The following is a 17,204-nucleotide window of genomic DNA, read 5'->3' as shown; positions in this document are numbered from 1 at the left end:
CCAAATGTACTTCCCTTCTCACAAAATCAAATGGTTCTTACCATTCGCTGAGAGCTACCTGGACACAGCAATCTTGGTCCAGTCTATTATAGCAAGGGTTTACAGCTGGAGATTTTGGCCCAGAGCTCTTTATTTGAAATTAAATATTGTGTAGTCCTCTAGGCAGTGAAATTTGTCTTCTTAAAGAAAAGAAAATTATTTCATTGTTCTAATAACACTATTGTTTCTTACTTGATGACTTCTTTGTGCCAAAGTTCTTTAATGGTAACCTTCATGTTTTTCCATATCTAGTGGGTCTTTTAATCTGGAGCTCCAGTTGAGTGGTTGTTCAGGGTGTTGGCAAGAGTTATAAAGAATTTATATTTCTTTCTTGACTGGATTCTGGTTGAGAAATTGAATGGCACAAATGTTGAAAGACTAGCTTGCTGTAGACATAATGAAGCAAGCAAAATGAAATCTCCCAAGGATAAAAGTGTAATGTCCTTTACTTTTTATCTTTTAGGTACAGGCTTGTGCCACATCTGACTTTATTGCTGTGGGCAAAAAAGCAGCCAGGGTGAAGAGGTGAGTTTTTATGAAGAAAGACCAAGAAGGAAAAAAAGTGAGAGTGTAGTGGAAAGGGAACAGAACTGCACCTCAAACGCAGACATTGCTGTCACAGAATTTTTCTTTTTTTTGAGAATTATATTGAATTTAAACATTTTCCAATGTTAATGAGCATTGGGGGTGTGTTTATTTTTATATATAAGAGAGTGGCCTCTCATAGTTTATAGTACAGTTTGTAAGAAAGAGCTCTTAAACGTGGTTTTAACAGTAAGACTTATGGGAACATTAACATCAAATTGAAGAAGGATGATTCAGATAATCTAGGAGATTCAACACTGTATATGAATCTTTCTAGACTTAAAAAAAAGTCATAGGAATTCTTATTTTTATTTTATTCCCATGGCAACACACTAAAAGAGTCTAGCCAAGGTCTTTGAAACTGGAAAGTAACCTTTTCTTATCTGCCTCAAAGAATTTAGCTCTTTCTACAGTAACCTCAAAAACAGAAATCTTGCACATTACCAAAATGTTTATTGCATAAGTTTTTGATAATTAGAAAATATAATGGAGAGTTTACATATTCCATATAAACATGGAAAATAACTCAAAATTCTAATTCATAATTTCTACCTCTAAGAAATCAACATTCATTTTCTTGGGTTTTTTTTTTTTAGTCTTTTCTCTTTCTTTGTACATGAATATATTTGAAATATTTGGGACAACCTTAAAGGTTAACTTTATTTTTGTTTCTTTAGTATCATATAATGTTTATTTTTATATGAGAACTAATATTTCTCTATAAAAAATATACTGAACCAAGTCTGGGTCATTCATATGCAATACAAAACCACAGACCTTGGGAAAAGAACCATAACCAAGAAATCCTTTGTGATATTTGATTTTGGTTACTCTACGGATCATTGCTTAGGTGCTCAAAAATGTTTGTTGAGTGAATGTTGAATTCCAATTAATAAAACAACAAACTAGGCTAAAGGAATAAGAACCATTGTTTTTATCTCCTTTCCTCTATTTATTTTGGGTTCTCTGAGAAGCAGATGTCAAGATGGGACTAGATTGAAAGAAATTTATTGGAGAAAACACCTGTGTTTTATTTTGTTTGGTTTACTATAATAGAATGCCATAGCTAGATAGCATATAAACAATAGAAATTTACTTTTCACAGTTATGAAGTCTGAGAATTCTAGGATCTGAGTGCCAATAGATTTAGTGCCCGATGAGGGTCGACTTCCTACCTCATAGATTAGTTACTTCTCATTATCCTCACATGGATCCAGGGGCAAAGAAAACTCTGAGTTCTTTTCTATAAGGGCACCAATCTCATTCACTGGAGCTTTGCCCTTATGACCTAATCGCCTTTCAAAGGCCTCCTCATTTCTAATGTCATCATACGGAGGTTAATACTTCAGCATGTGAATTTTGGGATACAAAAACATTTAATCTACAACAGTCCACTCACTGCTGGCTCCCTCAAGTCTTAACTCAGTCTGGCATCAACTAAAGCATAAAGTTCAAAGTCTGTCTGAATATCATCTAAATCAGATATGGATGAGACTCACGGTACAATCATTTTGAGGCCAGCTCCTCTCCAGCTGTGACTCTGTGAAACCAAACAAGTTATGTGCTTCTAAAATATAAAGGTGGGACAGGCATAGGATAGACATTCCTTCCCAAGAGGGAGAAATAAGAAAAAAGAGGGGCAACTGATTCCGAGTAAGTGCAAACTCCATGAGATCTTAAGGTTTGTGAATAGTTCTCTTTGGCTCAGTGCTGTGCCTTCCAGGGCCACTGTGATGGCAGGGTTACCCATGGGCACAGTGGACCAGCCCTGAAGCAGCTTTCTGCTTGGATCCTGGGGCTCTGCCACGTTGTGGTCCTGTGCCAGAGACTCTGCTAGACAGTCTCATCCTTTGAAACCCAGGTGGAGGCAGTCCATTCAGCCCACATGAAAGTGAAAGTGTTAGTCTCTCAGTTGTTTCCGACTCTTTGAGACACCATGGACTGTAGCCTACCAGACTCCTCTGTCTGTGGAATTCTCCAGTCAAGAATACTGGAGTGGGTTGCCATTCCCTTCTCCAGGGGATCTTCCCGACCCAGGGATCGAACCCAGGTCTCCCACATTGCAAGCAGATTCTTCATCATCTGAGGCCCACAGGGAGACTGCTAAAATTTGCTCTTAAACCCCCTGGAGGGGCAGCCAGAGCAGCCTGTGCTGTAAGGGGGCCCACAGGCACCAGTCTTTTGACTTTGGAATCATTCAATCCCTTCTGCACTCTAACCCTTCTCTGTTGTTCTGGAATTGTTGTGGACTGGCAGCTCGGATGCTTTCTGAATTGCCTTTGGGGTCATTCTTCCACTTGCTTGGAGAACAGTGCCCGACTTCTGTTGAGATAGCTGACTAGGTCCGTGGTTCATACTCAGACTAAAATCTTTATCAAATGGTCACTTGACCACACTCTAGTGTTCCTTTCCTAATGGGCTCTCATCTTTTGTAATATCCACAGGCTGAGAGTTTTCCAAATCTTAAAACTAGAACTTAGTTTCTTTTTGCTTAACAATTCTTTTCAGAAGTCTCTGCCTTAAACACTCTGCTTAGAAATCACTTCAGCTAACTATCCGATGTCATCACTCACAAACTCGGCCTTTCACAATGGAGCCAAGTTCTTTGCCACTTTGTTTAACAAGGATTGCCTTTCATCCGTTGTTCAATAACATGTTCCTCGTTTCTGTCTGAGACCTCATTAGGATAGCCTTGACTGTCCACCTCTGCCAGCACTCTGTTTGTGGCTAGTTAGGTCATCTCTCAGAAGGCTGGAGCTTTCCCTGGAGATCTCCTCTGCTTTGTGAGCTCTCAGCACCACTGCCCTTAATAGTCTGCTTGTGGCAATAGAGGCTTTTTCTAGCATGTACCTCCACGCTCTTCCAGATTCCACCTGTTACCCAGTTCCAAAGCTCCTTTCCCACTTTCAGGTATTCCTTACAGCAGCACACCCTCACCTCTGAGTACCAATTTCTGACCTAGTCAGTGTGAGCTGCTGTAACAAAACACCAAAGCCTGAGTGGCTCACGAGCAGCAGAGGCTAATTGCAGTTCCAGAAGCTGGAAGTGTGAGGTCAGATTGCCCACAGGGTTGGGTTCTGATAAGAAATATCTTCAGGGTTGCGGATGGCTGTCTTTTCACTGTATTATCATATGGAGAAAGGAGGTGAAGGAGGCTGCTGAGAGTTTTTGTTTTGTAAGGACAAAATACTAAGTCCATTCATAAAGGCTTCCCTCTCATCTTGTTGAGAGACAGAGATATTAAATAATATTCTCTGAACTGAGAAGGAACTTTGAGACTGAAAAACTAAGTGTACAACTCCAAGAAGTACAATTATGAAGTTTGTTGTGGGTAGATTACGTACAGGCAGGAAAGATCGGGCAGGAAGATTGAAGATCCAGAAGCATTGGCAGCTGTACTGTGCAGCACCGAAATGGGTATTGGAAGATTCAAAAGGAACAAAACTGAAAGTAGTATTTGGTTATAAAGTGAGAAACATGTCTGTACCGACTGGAACTGAGATTTTTTCCTTCCCTCACAGGTGTCTCATGACCATTAACATCTGTATCAGAAAAAGGCACTCTTCCAGGTTTCATATCAGACAAAGGCAAGGGTGAAAATAGATGGGGAACTTATCGGGCTTGGGCTCATTCCTTGTGAATAGGCTAAAGTTCAGTTACATAGAGAAGTGAGTGGTAGGATTGTGGGTCTAAGATGGAGCTGACACTCTAGAGTCACTATGGTTCAGACACACATACCCCTAAATGTCCTTTTTTTTTTTTTTTTTTTAATGAAAGTATAGTTGATTTACAATGTTGTGTTAATTTTTGTCATAGAGCAAAGTGATCCAATTATAATTATACAACCTTTTCCATTATGGTTTAATAGGATATTGAATATAGCTCCCTGGGCTATATAGAAGGACCTTGTTGTTTATCCATCCCCTGTATACTAGCTTGCATCTACTAATCCTAAACTCCCAATCCATCCCTCCCACCACCCCTCCCCCTTGGCAACCACAAATCTGTTCTCTATGCCTGTGGGCCCATTTCTGTTTTGTAGATAAGTTCATTTGTGCCAAATGTTATTTTATTTATTTTTTAAGGAATGCTTTCTTTTTAAAAAATAATTTTATTTATTTATTTAATTTTGACTGTGCAGGCTTTTCTGTAGTTGTGGCAAACAGGAGTTACTCTCTAGTTGCAGTGCACGGGCTTCTCATTGTGGTGGCTTCTCTGGTGCAGCCCAGGCTCTAAGGCATGCAGGCTTCAGTAGTTGTGGTGCAAGGGTTCAGTAGCTGTGGTGCGAGGGATTAATAGCTGCAGTTCCCGGGCTCTAAAGCATGGGCTCAGTAGTTGCAGTGCATAGACTTAGTTGTTCTGCAGCATGTGGGATCCTCCTGGACAAGGGATTGAACTCATGTCTCCTGCATTGGCAAGCAGATTCTTTACCACTAAGCCACCAGGGAAGCCCCTGGGTCATATTTTAGATTCTACATATAAATGATATTTGTCTTTCTCTTTCTGACTTCCTGATAATCTCTAGTTCTATCCATGTTGCTCCAAATGGCATTACTTCATTCTTTTTATGTCTAAGTAGCTTTCCATATATATGTACAAATTTATATACATATACCCAGTATTTTCTTTATCCATTCATTTGTTGATGCTACTGGAGATCAGTGGAGAACTAACTCCAGAAAAAATGAAGGGATGGAGCCAAAGCAAAAACAATATGCACTTGTGGATGTGTCTGGAGATAGAAGCAAGGTCCGATGCTGTAAAGAGCAATATTGCATAGGAACCTGGAATGTCAGGTCCATGAATAAAGGCAAATTGGAAGTGGCCAAACAAGAGACGGCAAGAGTGAACATCGATATTTTAGGAATCAGCGAACTGAAATGGACTGGAATGGGTGAATTTAACTCAGATGACCATTATATCTACTACTGCGGGCTGGAATCCCTCAGAAGAAATGGAGTAGCCATCATGGTCAACAAAAGAGTTAGAAATGCAGTACTTGGATGCAGTCTCAAAAACAACAGAATGATCTCTGTTCGTTTCCAAGGCAAACCATTCAATATCACAGTAGTCCAAGTCTATGCCCCAACCAGTAACGCTGAAGAAGCTGAAGTTGAACAGTTCTATGAAGACCTACAAGACCTTTTAGAACTAACACCCAAAAAAGATGTCCTTTTCATTATAGAGAACTGGAATGCAAAAGTAGGAAGTCAAGAAACACCTGGAGTAACAGGCAAATTTGGCCTTGGAATACAGAATGAAGCAGGGCAAAGACTAATAGAGTTTTGCCAAGAAAATGCATTGGTCATAACAAACACCCTCTTCCAACAACACAAGAGAAGACTCTACACATGGACATCACCAGATGGTCAACACCGAAATCAGATTGATTATATTCTTTGCAGCCAAAGATGGAGAAGCTCTATACAGTCAACAAAAACAAGACCGGGAGCTGACTGTGGCTTAGCTCGTGAACTCCTTATTGCCAAATTCAGACTTAAATTGAAGAAAGAAGGGAAAACCACTAGACCATTCAGGTATGACCTAAATCAAATCCCTTATGATTATACAGTGGAAGTGAGAAATAGGTTTAAGGGACTAGATCTGACAGATAGAGTGCCTGAGGAACTATGGACTGAGGTTCGTGACATTGTACAAGAGACAGGGATCAAGACCATCCCCATAAAAACAAATGCAAAAAAGCAAAATGGCTGTCTGGGGAGGCCTTACAAATAGCTGTGAAAAGAAGAGAAGTGAAAAGCAAAGGAGAAAAGGAAAGATATAAGCATCTGAATGCAGAGTTCCAAAGAATAGCAATAAGAGAGAAGAAAGCCTTTCTCAGCAATCAATGCAAAGAAATAGAGGAAAACAACAGAATGGGAAAGACTAGAGATCTCTTCAAGAAAATGAGAGATACCAAGGGAACATTTCATGCAAAGATGGGCTCGATAAAGGACAGAAATGGTATGGACCTAACAGAAGCAGAAGATATTAAGAAGAGGTGGCAAGAATACACAGAAGAACTATACAAAAAAGATTTTCACGACCCAGATAATCAAGATGGTGTGATCACTCACCTAGAGCCAGATATCCTGGAATGTGAAGTCAAGTGGGCCTTAGAAAGCATCACTACGAACAAAGCTAGTAGAGGTGATGGAATTCCAGTTATTTCAAATCCTAAAGATGATGTTGTGAAAGTGCTGCACTCAATATGCCAGCAAATTTGGACAACTCAGCAGTGGCCACAGGACTGGAAAAGGTCATTTTTCATTCCAATCCCCAAAAAAGGCAATGCCAAAGCATGTTCAAATTACCACACAATTGCACTCATCTCACATGCTAGCAAAGTAATGCTCAACATTCTCCAAGCCAGGCTTCAACAGTATGTGAACTGTGAACTTCCAGATGTTCAAGCTGTATCTAGATAAAACAGAGGAACCAGAGATTGAATTGCCAACATCTGTTGGATCATCGAAAAAGCAAGAGAGTTCCAGAAAAACATCTTCTCCTTTATTGACTATGCCAAAGGCTTTGACTGTGTGGATCACAATAAACTGTGGAAAATTCTTCAAGAGATGGGAATACCAGACCACCTGACCTGCCACCTGAGAAATCTGTCTACAAGTCAAGGAGCCACAGTTAGAACTGGACATGGAACAACAGACTGGTTCCAAATCAGGAAAGGCTGCATATTGTCACCCTGATTATTTAACTTATATGTAGAGTTCATCTTGTGAAATGCTGGGCTGGATGAAGCACAAGCTGGAATCAAGATTTCTGGGAGAAATATCAATAACCTCAGATATGCAGCAGAGAAGGCAATGGCACCCCACTCCAGTACTCTTGCCTGGAAAATCCCATGGACAGAGGAGCCTGGTGGGCTACAGTCCATGGGGTCGCTAGGAATTGGACAGACTGAGCGATTTCACTTTCACTTTTCACTTTTCACTTTCACGCATTGGAGAAGGAAGTGGCAACCCACTCCAGTGTTCTTGCCTGGAGAATCCCAGGGACGGGGGAGCCTGGTGGGCTGCCGTCTCTGGGGTCGCACAGAGTCGGACACGACTGAAGCGACTTAGCAGCAGCAGCAGCAGCAGATATGCAGATGACACCACCCTTATTGCAGAAAGCTAAGAAGAACTAAAGAGCCTCTTGTGAAAGTGAAAGAGGAGAGTGAAAAAGTTGGCTTAAAACTCAACATTCAGAAAACTAAGATCAGGGCATCTGGTCCCATCACTTCATGGCAAATAGTTGTGGAAACAATGGAAACAGTGAGAGACTTTATAATTTTGGGCTCCAAAATTACTGCAGATGGTGACTGCAGCCATTAAATTAAGACACTTGCTCCTTGGAAGAAAAGCTATGACCAACCTAGATAGCATATTAGAAAACAGAGACATTACTTTGCCAACAAAGGTCCATCTAGGCAAAGCTATGGTTTTTCCAGTAGTCAGGTATGGATGTGAGAGTTGGACCATAAAGAAAGCTGAGTGCCAAAGAATTGATGCTTTTGAACTATGGTGTTGGAGAAGACTCTTGAGAGTCCCTTAGACTGCAAGGATATCCAACCAGTCTATGCTAAAGGAAATCAGTCCTGAGTATTCATTGGAAGGACTGATGCTGAAGCTGAAACTCCAATACTTTGGCCACCTGATGCAAAGAACTGACTCATTTGAAAAGACCCTGAGGTTGTGAAAGATTGAAGGCAGAAGGAATAGGGGATGACAGAGGATGAGATAGTTGGATGTCATCACTACCTCGATGGACATTAATTTGAATGAGCTCCAGGATTTGGTGATGGACAGGGAAGCCTATTGTGCTGCAATCCATGGGGTCACAAAGAGTTGGACAGGACTGAGCGACTGAACTGAACTGAAAAGTTATCACCTGATAGTGCTGTAATTCCCTGTGCTATCTGTATACATAGCATATATAAACAGCACAGGAAATGAACTTACAGCCATTTTCTTGTTGCTTATCTGTTTAACACAGAGTAATTTGTATCTCTTAATCCCATATCCTAACTTTCCTCTTCCACTATCTCCACTCTGGTAACCACTAGTTTACTTTGTATATCTATGAGTCTGTTTCAGTTTTACTACATATATTTGCTGTTTATTTTTTAGATTCCACATATAAGTGATACCATACAGTATTTGTCTTATTTGACTAAGCATATTATTCTTTAAGTCTATCCATGTTGTTTCAAATGATATAATTTAATTATTTTTATGGCTGAAGAATATTCTATTATGTATGTATCTATATTTATATATCACATATTTTTTATTCATTGTCTGGGATGGCCCCTTGGGCTTACTTCCATAATCTTGGCTATTGTAAGTAGTGCTACTATGAACCTCATGGTGCACCAGTCTTTTCAAATTAGTGCTTTCATTTTTTTTCCAGATATATACCTAGAAGGAGAATTGCTGGGTCATATGGAAGTTCTGTATTTAATTTTTTCAGAACCACCATACTTCCACATTACATGCATCATCCTACATTCCCACCAACTATACTCAAGAGATCCAATTTTTCCACATCCTTGTCAACACTTGTTCTTTTCTTTTTTTTTTTTTTTGATAGTAGCTATCTTAATGGATGTGAGGTGGCATTTTATTATGGTTTTAATGCACATTTCCCTTATAACTAGCAATGTTAATCATCTTGTCACATGCTTTTTGGCCATTTGATTATGTTCTTTGGAGAAATGTCAAGTCTTTTGCCCATTTTTAAAATCGGTTTGATTTTTTTTTTAATATTGTTGAATGAGAATAATTTTCAGTGGTTCTTTGAAGCAGAAATTCTCAACTTTTTTGACAGGGGTGAAGGTCACTTCTGATAAAGAACAAAATTCTTGCACATTTATACTTCGGCACTTACCGCAAGGTGGCTTGTACTATGGCTAATTATCTTCGCTTGAACAAACTGAGAGCAAGAAAAGGTCATGTTATTGATTCTTACTTGATAAATCTCAAGTTCCTAGGAAGGTAAGTAGTACAACAGAGTTCAAGGGAGGAAGTTAGGGGTGCGTGGGTTTTTCAGAAAAGCTCTCAGGTGTTATGGGTATTTATTCTTGTTGCAAATCATTCCCAAACTGAGTGGTTTTAAGCAACAACCATTTAATTTCTCATGATCGTGTGGTTTGGTGTAATGGATCTTCTGTTAGTGTTCCCTGAGCTCGCTCAGGTTGCTGCACTCAGCTGTGTGTTCAGCCAGCAGCTGGGAGGTGGGAAGGTCCAAGATGACTTCAGTCAAACCATCATATCTGGGGCCTTGTTAAAGATGCCTAGGGGGCTGGGAGCATTCTCTGTCCACATGGTACTTCATCATTCCACCTCAGCTTTTTTTCATGGTATCTGGCTTCCAAGAAGGTAAAAACAGATGTTGTAAGTTCTCTTAGGATGTAGGTCCAAAACTCAGAAGGTGCCAAAGTCAAAATAAGTCAGAGGGACAGCCCAGCTTTAAGTGGAGTGGAAATAGGCACACCTCGTGATAAGCATGCATTCATGCTAAGTCACTCTGGTCATGTCTGACTCTTTTTGACCCTATGGAATGTAGCCTGCCAGGCTCCTCTGTCCATGGAATTCTCCAGACAAATACTGAAGTGAACTGCTATGCCCTTCTCCAGGGGATCTTCCCAACCCAGGGACTGAACACGCATCTCTTCTATCTCCTGTATTGTAGGTGGATGCTTTACCATTAGCGCCACCTGGGAAGCCCAACTCTTGATAAGAAAAATTACACTAGTGAAAAAATACATTAGTGAAAGAGCACAAGGCTGTGAGGGATCATTGTCATCATCCTAGGACATAATATATAGTGGCAGGTGATTCTGAGGTCTCCCTAGGGACAGGACGACTCTGGTTTGAGAATCACTAGTACGTAAGATCAACTACTCCAATAACTGTTTTGTTGTATTTCTCTCTCTCCTCCATGACTGTTCAATTCCGTGTCTATTTCTTTTCTTTTTTAGGTTATTTCTTTTTTTTTTTTTTAAGTTGTTTGCTTTTATTTTTTTATTTTATTTTTTTTAAATTTTATTTTGTTTTTAAACTTTACATAATTGTATTAGTTTTGCCAATTACAGTTAGTAGCAACAAGACCCATACATGTAGGAACCTGTTGTTCAAATTTACGAAACTATAGCAACAGGTTTGTAAACATGGCATCAAGGCTATGGAAACAGAAGTGGTTCCAAAGAATACAATATTTTTATTCTTGTTTGTATTTTCAGTGGGCTGTGTATAATATAATTTACAAGTACATTTTTCATGTAAGAAGATGGGTAGATAGCTCCTGACCCGACATTGGTAGAAGATTCATTTTGAGTTGTTATTGATTCAGTCACAACCTTTCACTGATTGGCCTTGTGGCCCACAAAACACATTTATGAGACAGCTGCCTGGATCAGGTGCAGATGGGCTGAGAAACTTTACAAAGCAATGTTATCCATGCAAGGTTTGCAGTCCTTGCTGCTGTTGTTCAGTCGCTCAGTCATGTCCGACTCTTTGCAACCCTGTGGAAGCAGCACACTGGCCTGCCCTGTCCTTCACCAGCCCCCAGAGTTTGCTCAAACTTACGTTCATTAAGTCTATGATGCCATCCAACCATCTCATCCTCTGTCACCCCCTTCTCCTTCTGCCCCCAATCTTTCCCATCATCAGGTTCTTTTCCAAAGAGTCAGCTCTTTGTGTCAGGTGGCCAAAGTATTGGAGCTTCAGCTTCAGCATCAGTCCTTCCAATGAATATTCAGGGTTGATTTCCTTTAGGTTGACTGGTTTGATCTCCTTGTTGTCCAAGGGACTCTCAAGAGTCTTCTCCAGCACCACAGTTCAAAAGCATCAGCTCTTCAGTGTTCAGCCTTCTTTATGGACCAACTCTCACATGCATACATGACTACTGGAAAAACCATAGCTTTGACTCTATGGACCTTTGTTGGCAAACTGATGTCTCTTTCTACCATTAGGGTGGTGTCATCTGCATCTCTGATGTTACTGATATTTCTCCTGGCAATCTTGATTCTAGCTTGTGCTACATCCTGCCTAGCATTTCTCATGATAATGTTATAGAGCCTTGACATATTCCTTTCTCAATTTTGAACCAGTTCATTGTTCCGTGTCCGATTCACACTGTTGCTTTTTGTCTTGCATACAGGTTTCCAGGGAGGCAAGTAAGGTGGTCTGGTTTTCCCATCTCTTTATGAATTTCCTACAGTTGCAGTCCTTACAACTTTATGAGAAGCAGGGCAGTGCGCAGAAGCAGAAAGAACCCAAAATCTTGACCTGTTTTCAGTGCCAAGTTGTGGTAAAACCTTGACCATGTCAACTAAAGGTTCCTGGACTTCATCATCAACATTTGTAAATGTATAATACACGTTTTGGTGTTGGAAAACCAAATAAAATGACCTGTATAACAGCTGGCAGCTGTATCACTTGCTAGCACACGTGTAGAAACTGGCATTCAGAGTGGGTAAACAAGACATAAAGGTTCTGTTGATATATTATTGTACGTTGATCTCTGATACTGGCCTATTAGACTTAAAGGCAATTTCCAGGTGGTTTTTCCATTTGTACTTGGTGTCTAATCATTCTGATTAAGTCATGGCTGTGATGGCTGCTGCTCAAACATTTGGTTGTGCTGATAAATGTATAACTAAAATAAAAAGGAAATGAAAGTATCATTCAGTTTAAAAAATTTTATCTTACTCTTCATCACAAGTACATTGTATTGTTATTTATTTTGTGTGTGTATCCAGTTTCTAAATTAAATTGGTTAGTGTTTGAGGGCAGAATTTGGGATCTTATGCTATTTAGAACTCCTCTATCTGTACCTGGAGAAGGGAATGGCTACCCACTCCAGTATTCTTGCCTGGAGAATTCCATGAACAGAGGAGACTGATGGGCTATAGTCCATGGAGTCCCAAAGAGTTGGACACAGCTTAGCGACTGAACAACAATCTGTACCAGATTCTTATTAAAATTAGGTGATGATCAAAATCAATAACTTGCTGCATAAGACATGGCACAGTTCCCCTAAATTGTGCATGATATTTAGCTAGCAGTGTCTCATTATGGGCTAAGCCATGTCCACTCTAAATTCATATGTTGAAGTCCCAACTCCCTGTCATTTCAGAATGTGACTGTATGTGGAGATAGAATATTTATGGAGATAATCAAGTTGAAATGAGGTCATTAGAGTGAGCCCTAATGCAACATGACTGGTGTCCTCTTAAGGAGGGGAAATTTGGACATGGAAGTGCACATAAAGGTAAAAAAATATGAAGAGATGTAGGGAGAATATAGCCATCTAAAACCAAGGAAAGAGGCCTGGGACATATTCTCCCTTGGAGCCCTCAGATGGAATCAACCATGCTGCTGCTGCTGCTGCTAAGTCATGTCAGTCGTGTCTGACTCTGTGCGACCCCATAGACGACAGCCCACCAGGCTCCCCTGTCCCTGGGATTCCATAACTGTGAGCCAACACATTTCTGCTGTTTAAGTCACCCAATCTGTAATGCTTTGTTATGGCAACTCAAGCAAACTAATACATGTCTTAGGACAACAGAGTGTTTGTTGCCCAGCACCACTTGTTACATACAGAGAGAAATTGTGTATCACCTGTGAACTCATTGGTGATAATCACAATGTTCAATACAAATTAAAGAAGTTCTCCATGTGAGGCCTCTATGTATCTTCTCCCTGATGCCCTCTTTGATAGTTGTCTGGAAGAAAATAAAGATATTTCTCAATTCATATCTTTCTTATCTGAGAAAAAGAAAAGGTTGGAGACTCAGTGATAGTTCTCATTTTCAATGTGGATTGCGTTCCTTTTTCTAAGAATCCTTTTTAATCACAGGGACAGCTTTTTGGCAAAGGGGTGGAATATGTGTTTCATAGTAAGAGCAACATTGCTTGATGAGTTGGTACCAGTGTGGGTAATTTGCATCATTGTGATCTTCTGCATGATAATAAGGTTAAATAATGAGTGGTGAAAATCTATTTTTTACTCATCCTTTGTACAAAAGTGAAAGCTTTCAGGTAGTTAAAGGGGATATTTGGACACCATAATAAGACCTCTTATTCCAGGTAAGTCTGATCCACAAAGGGGGCCACAATTGTGCATTTTGGGTAAGTTTTAGTGTCCTTTTACTTTTGAGATTCTGAAGATACCTCTTTCCATTGCTTTCCCTTGCTGCAGTGAATAGCTAGCAAATGCCACGAAAATTAATGCCGGCACTGGTTAAAGACATGTTGAATGAGATGAGTACCTGTGAAACTGCCCGAGGCTAATTTCATTATCAAACTTGGAGTCTAATTACTGGCCTAGTTATGTTTAAAGGTATGGTAGCAGTATTTCTTTCTGTATAATTGCAAGTGTTGCTTTGCTTACTAATTTTTTGGGGGATTAAAAAAAATTTCTTTGGCTGCACTGTGCAGCTTGTGGGATCTTAGTTCCCCAACCAGGGATCCACTCCGGGCCCTCACTAGTGAAAGTGCAAAGTCCTAGCCACTGAACTGCTAAGGAAGTCCCTAGTCACCAGTTTTTAAGAAAGGAAAATTGTGAGAAATTAACATCTTGTGGAATCCCAGTGAAAATGACACAAATTCTTTTTGCCTGGGCTTGCAGAATCACCAGGCGTTAATAAAGAAGACATAATATTGCAATTCAGGAGATGCAGGTTCCATCAATGGGTTGGGAAGATACCCTGGAGGAGGAAATGGCAACCCATTCCAGTATTCTTGCCTGAAAAATCCCAAGGACAGAGGAACCTGGTGATCTATAGTCCATAGGATCACAAGGAGTTGGACACGACTGAACAACTGAGCACCTGAGCACAATATTGTAATTATGACATAATATTGTAGCTTTTCTAATAAATAAACAAATAGGCACATGTGCACGTGTATATGCATTGCATGCTGTAAACATTATGGAGAAATTCACTTGATCATGATTCTAGAATCTCCCCAACTTTTCTTTAAGGAAAATGAGGGAGAGGAGAGAGCAGGCAGTACTGTCAGAATGGAAAGAAGCACTCCTTTGTAAAAAGCCACTGGGCTGTAAGTATGGGTTAGAATTATATTCAACTAGAATGTATACTCTCCACCCTTCAGTTGTTTTTATTTAGGAAAAAACTGTGCTAAATCTAAGATGATGAAATAAATCTTTCTCTCCTCCTGGAGGTTCTTTGGATGAGCTAGTTTAGAAATAGCAGTCTTTGGAAACTATGACTAATCATGAAATGCAGTAATTAAGTTTTATAGAAAGATGTTGTAAGGAATGAGATGATAGATATGAAAACACCATAAATTCTTAAGGAGAAAGTTATTGCTAGAGTGGGTTTCTTTATACATCTGGGTAGCTTACTTCCTGGTTTCAACATTTTGTGGGTGTGGGATTCATTAAGGAAGCATGGCTTTGCTTGATTTGTTTTTAGAGGAAAAAGAGTTGTGTTTAATTTAAAATATTTTAAAAAAGCCCACAATGTAAAGTCAAATAAAGAGTAAAGGATTAATCTTGGGACTTCCCTGGAGGTCTGGTGGTTGAGAATACACCTTCCAGTGTAGGGGATGCAGGTTCGATCTCTGGTCAGGGAACTACGATCCCACATGCTGCAGGACAGCTAAGCCCATGTGCCACGACTGGTGAGCCTGTACGCCACAGCTGCTGAACTTGAATGCTATCGTGCCTTCGCACCACAACACGAGATGCTCACGTGCTGCAACTAGAGAAAACCTGTGTGCTGCAGTGAAGACCCAGCATGGCCAAAATAAAACAACAACAACAACAACAACAATAAAGTTTTTATCTTGTATGAAATAAGAGGAGTGTCTAGAGAAATTATATTTTATTCTATCACTGTTGAGGTGAAAACAAGGCTGGAAACCCAGAAGATAAGCAGGTTGTCCACATACTATTATGACACAGTGAGCTTTGGGGTAAACAGATGGTGGTCATTTGCTGTCTGTCTGCATTTGGGCAAGTTATGTAACGTTTTTGAGCTTCAGTGTACTCAGCTATACAAAGGAGATGTTATGGTGGTGGTTTAGTCACTAAATCATGTCCGACTCTTTGCCACCCATGAATTATAGCCTGCCAGGCTCCTCTGTCATTTCCTTCTCTAGAGGATTTTCCCAACCCAGGGATCAAACCCGGGTTTCCTGCAATGCAGGCAGGTTCTTTACTGACTGAGCTACTAGGGAGTATATAAAGACAGGATAATTTTGTCTTATCCATGCTCAAATGATGTCCTGAGAGCCTATGGCGATTAGTAGAAGTTCAAAAGCTGGCTTTGGAAATTTCTTGCTCTGAGTTTTACATCCTTGGTGGGAAACATTGTAGAATGGGAAGAAAAGTCATAGAACTGCTCCTGTGAAGGATGCAACATTTAAACCAGGAAAAACTTCCCCAATCCACTTTATTTGCCAGGAGACTGTAAAAGAGCAGCCTTTTTTAGAGAGAACATTTGACTGTGGAGTTTCCTTATGCAAACCATTGCATGGAGAATAAAAAACTGAGGATTTTAAAAATGTACACTCTTTTACTTCATCTATATTCCATATGTGCTTTGCTTTCTGTCAAAGTAATAAATATTGCGAAGTCAGAAGATTGCTTCATTAAACTCTAGAGTATTTAAATGTTCTCTTTTGTTTTGGGACTGCTTTAGTCTCTGATAAGAATGCTTATTTCTAGGAAGGCTACTGCTGCTGCTAAGTCACTTCAGTCGTGTCTGACTCTGTGCGACCCCGTAGACAGCAGCCCACCAGGCTCCCCCATCCCTGGGATTCTCCACGCAAGAACACTGGAGTGGGTTGCCATTTCTAGGAAGGCAACTAGATCTAATTTAGGAGATAAAGGGCAGATCTCTGACAGAAAATTGCCATCTGATGGTAGAATTTTCCATTCATTCAGTATAACGTATTTCATCCTTTCACATTAGTGTAGTCTTTGAAACATCAGAGTCTGACAAAATGCCAAGAGACAATTTTTAGATACAGTGTACGTTTGGCAGAAGGAATTACATGATATATTTAATTATATAAATAAAATGTTATTTCTTTGAATATGGAAATTTTCAACTATTCTAAGAAAAAGTCTCTCTCCCAACCTCCACCCTTCTTGGTCTTTTCTTATAATAGCATTTTTTAATTTAATCAACTTGCATCCATTTCTTGAACAGAAACAGATCAGCATAAAGAAATTTATGACTTGTTTCTTACTGCATCACTCATTAGCCTTAAATTGATTGTCTTTATCTCTCCTTAGAGATTCTACCAAAAAGGTAAGCCTCGTGGGGAAACAGAGTTGGGAATCTATACACATTGTGTTTACGTGGGAGTTGCTGAAGGATGGTATCTCTTACAACACATATGTTTGTACCTAGCCACATCCTTTCTTGTCTCTGGGCTTTATCTCCTTTTTTACTTAAGAATATAAAGAAGAAAGAACAACTTTTCTCAGTATTAGACTGGTTCAATTAACTTTATTTTTTTAAGTATTTACATAAATCTTTGAAAAATGCTATATAACTCCTCTTCAAGAAAATAATTACAAGCAGCTTCTTAGTTGGGTAT

At 39.8% G+C, this 17,204-nt stretch overlaps 1 long non-coding RNA gene across 1 annotated transcript; it reads left to right on the top strand.

Moving 5' to 3' along the window:
- Window positions 1-398: 398 nt before the first annotated feature.
- Window positions 399-12,307, top strand: LOC112586255. The gene is made up of 3 exons (XR_003110718.3): window positions 399-564; window positions 9,451-9,617; window positions 11,785-12,307. It is a non-coding gene; the product is annotated as an uncharacterized LOC112586255 (long non-coding RNA).
- The last annotated feature ends 4,897 nt before the right edge of the window (window positions 12,308-17,204 follow it).

This window comes from Bubalus bubalis, chromosome 1 (genome assembly GCF_019923935.1).
Source record: "Bubalus bubalis isolate 160015118507 breed Murrah chromosome 1, NDDB_SH_1, whole genome shotgun sequence".
NCBI lineage: Eukaryota > Metazoa > Chordata > Mammalia > Artiodactyla > Bovidae > Bubalus > Bubalus bubalis.
Note: the sequence above shows the minus strand (reverse complement) of the source record. Positions and strands in the feature narration are given on the sequence as shown.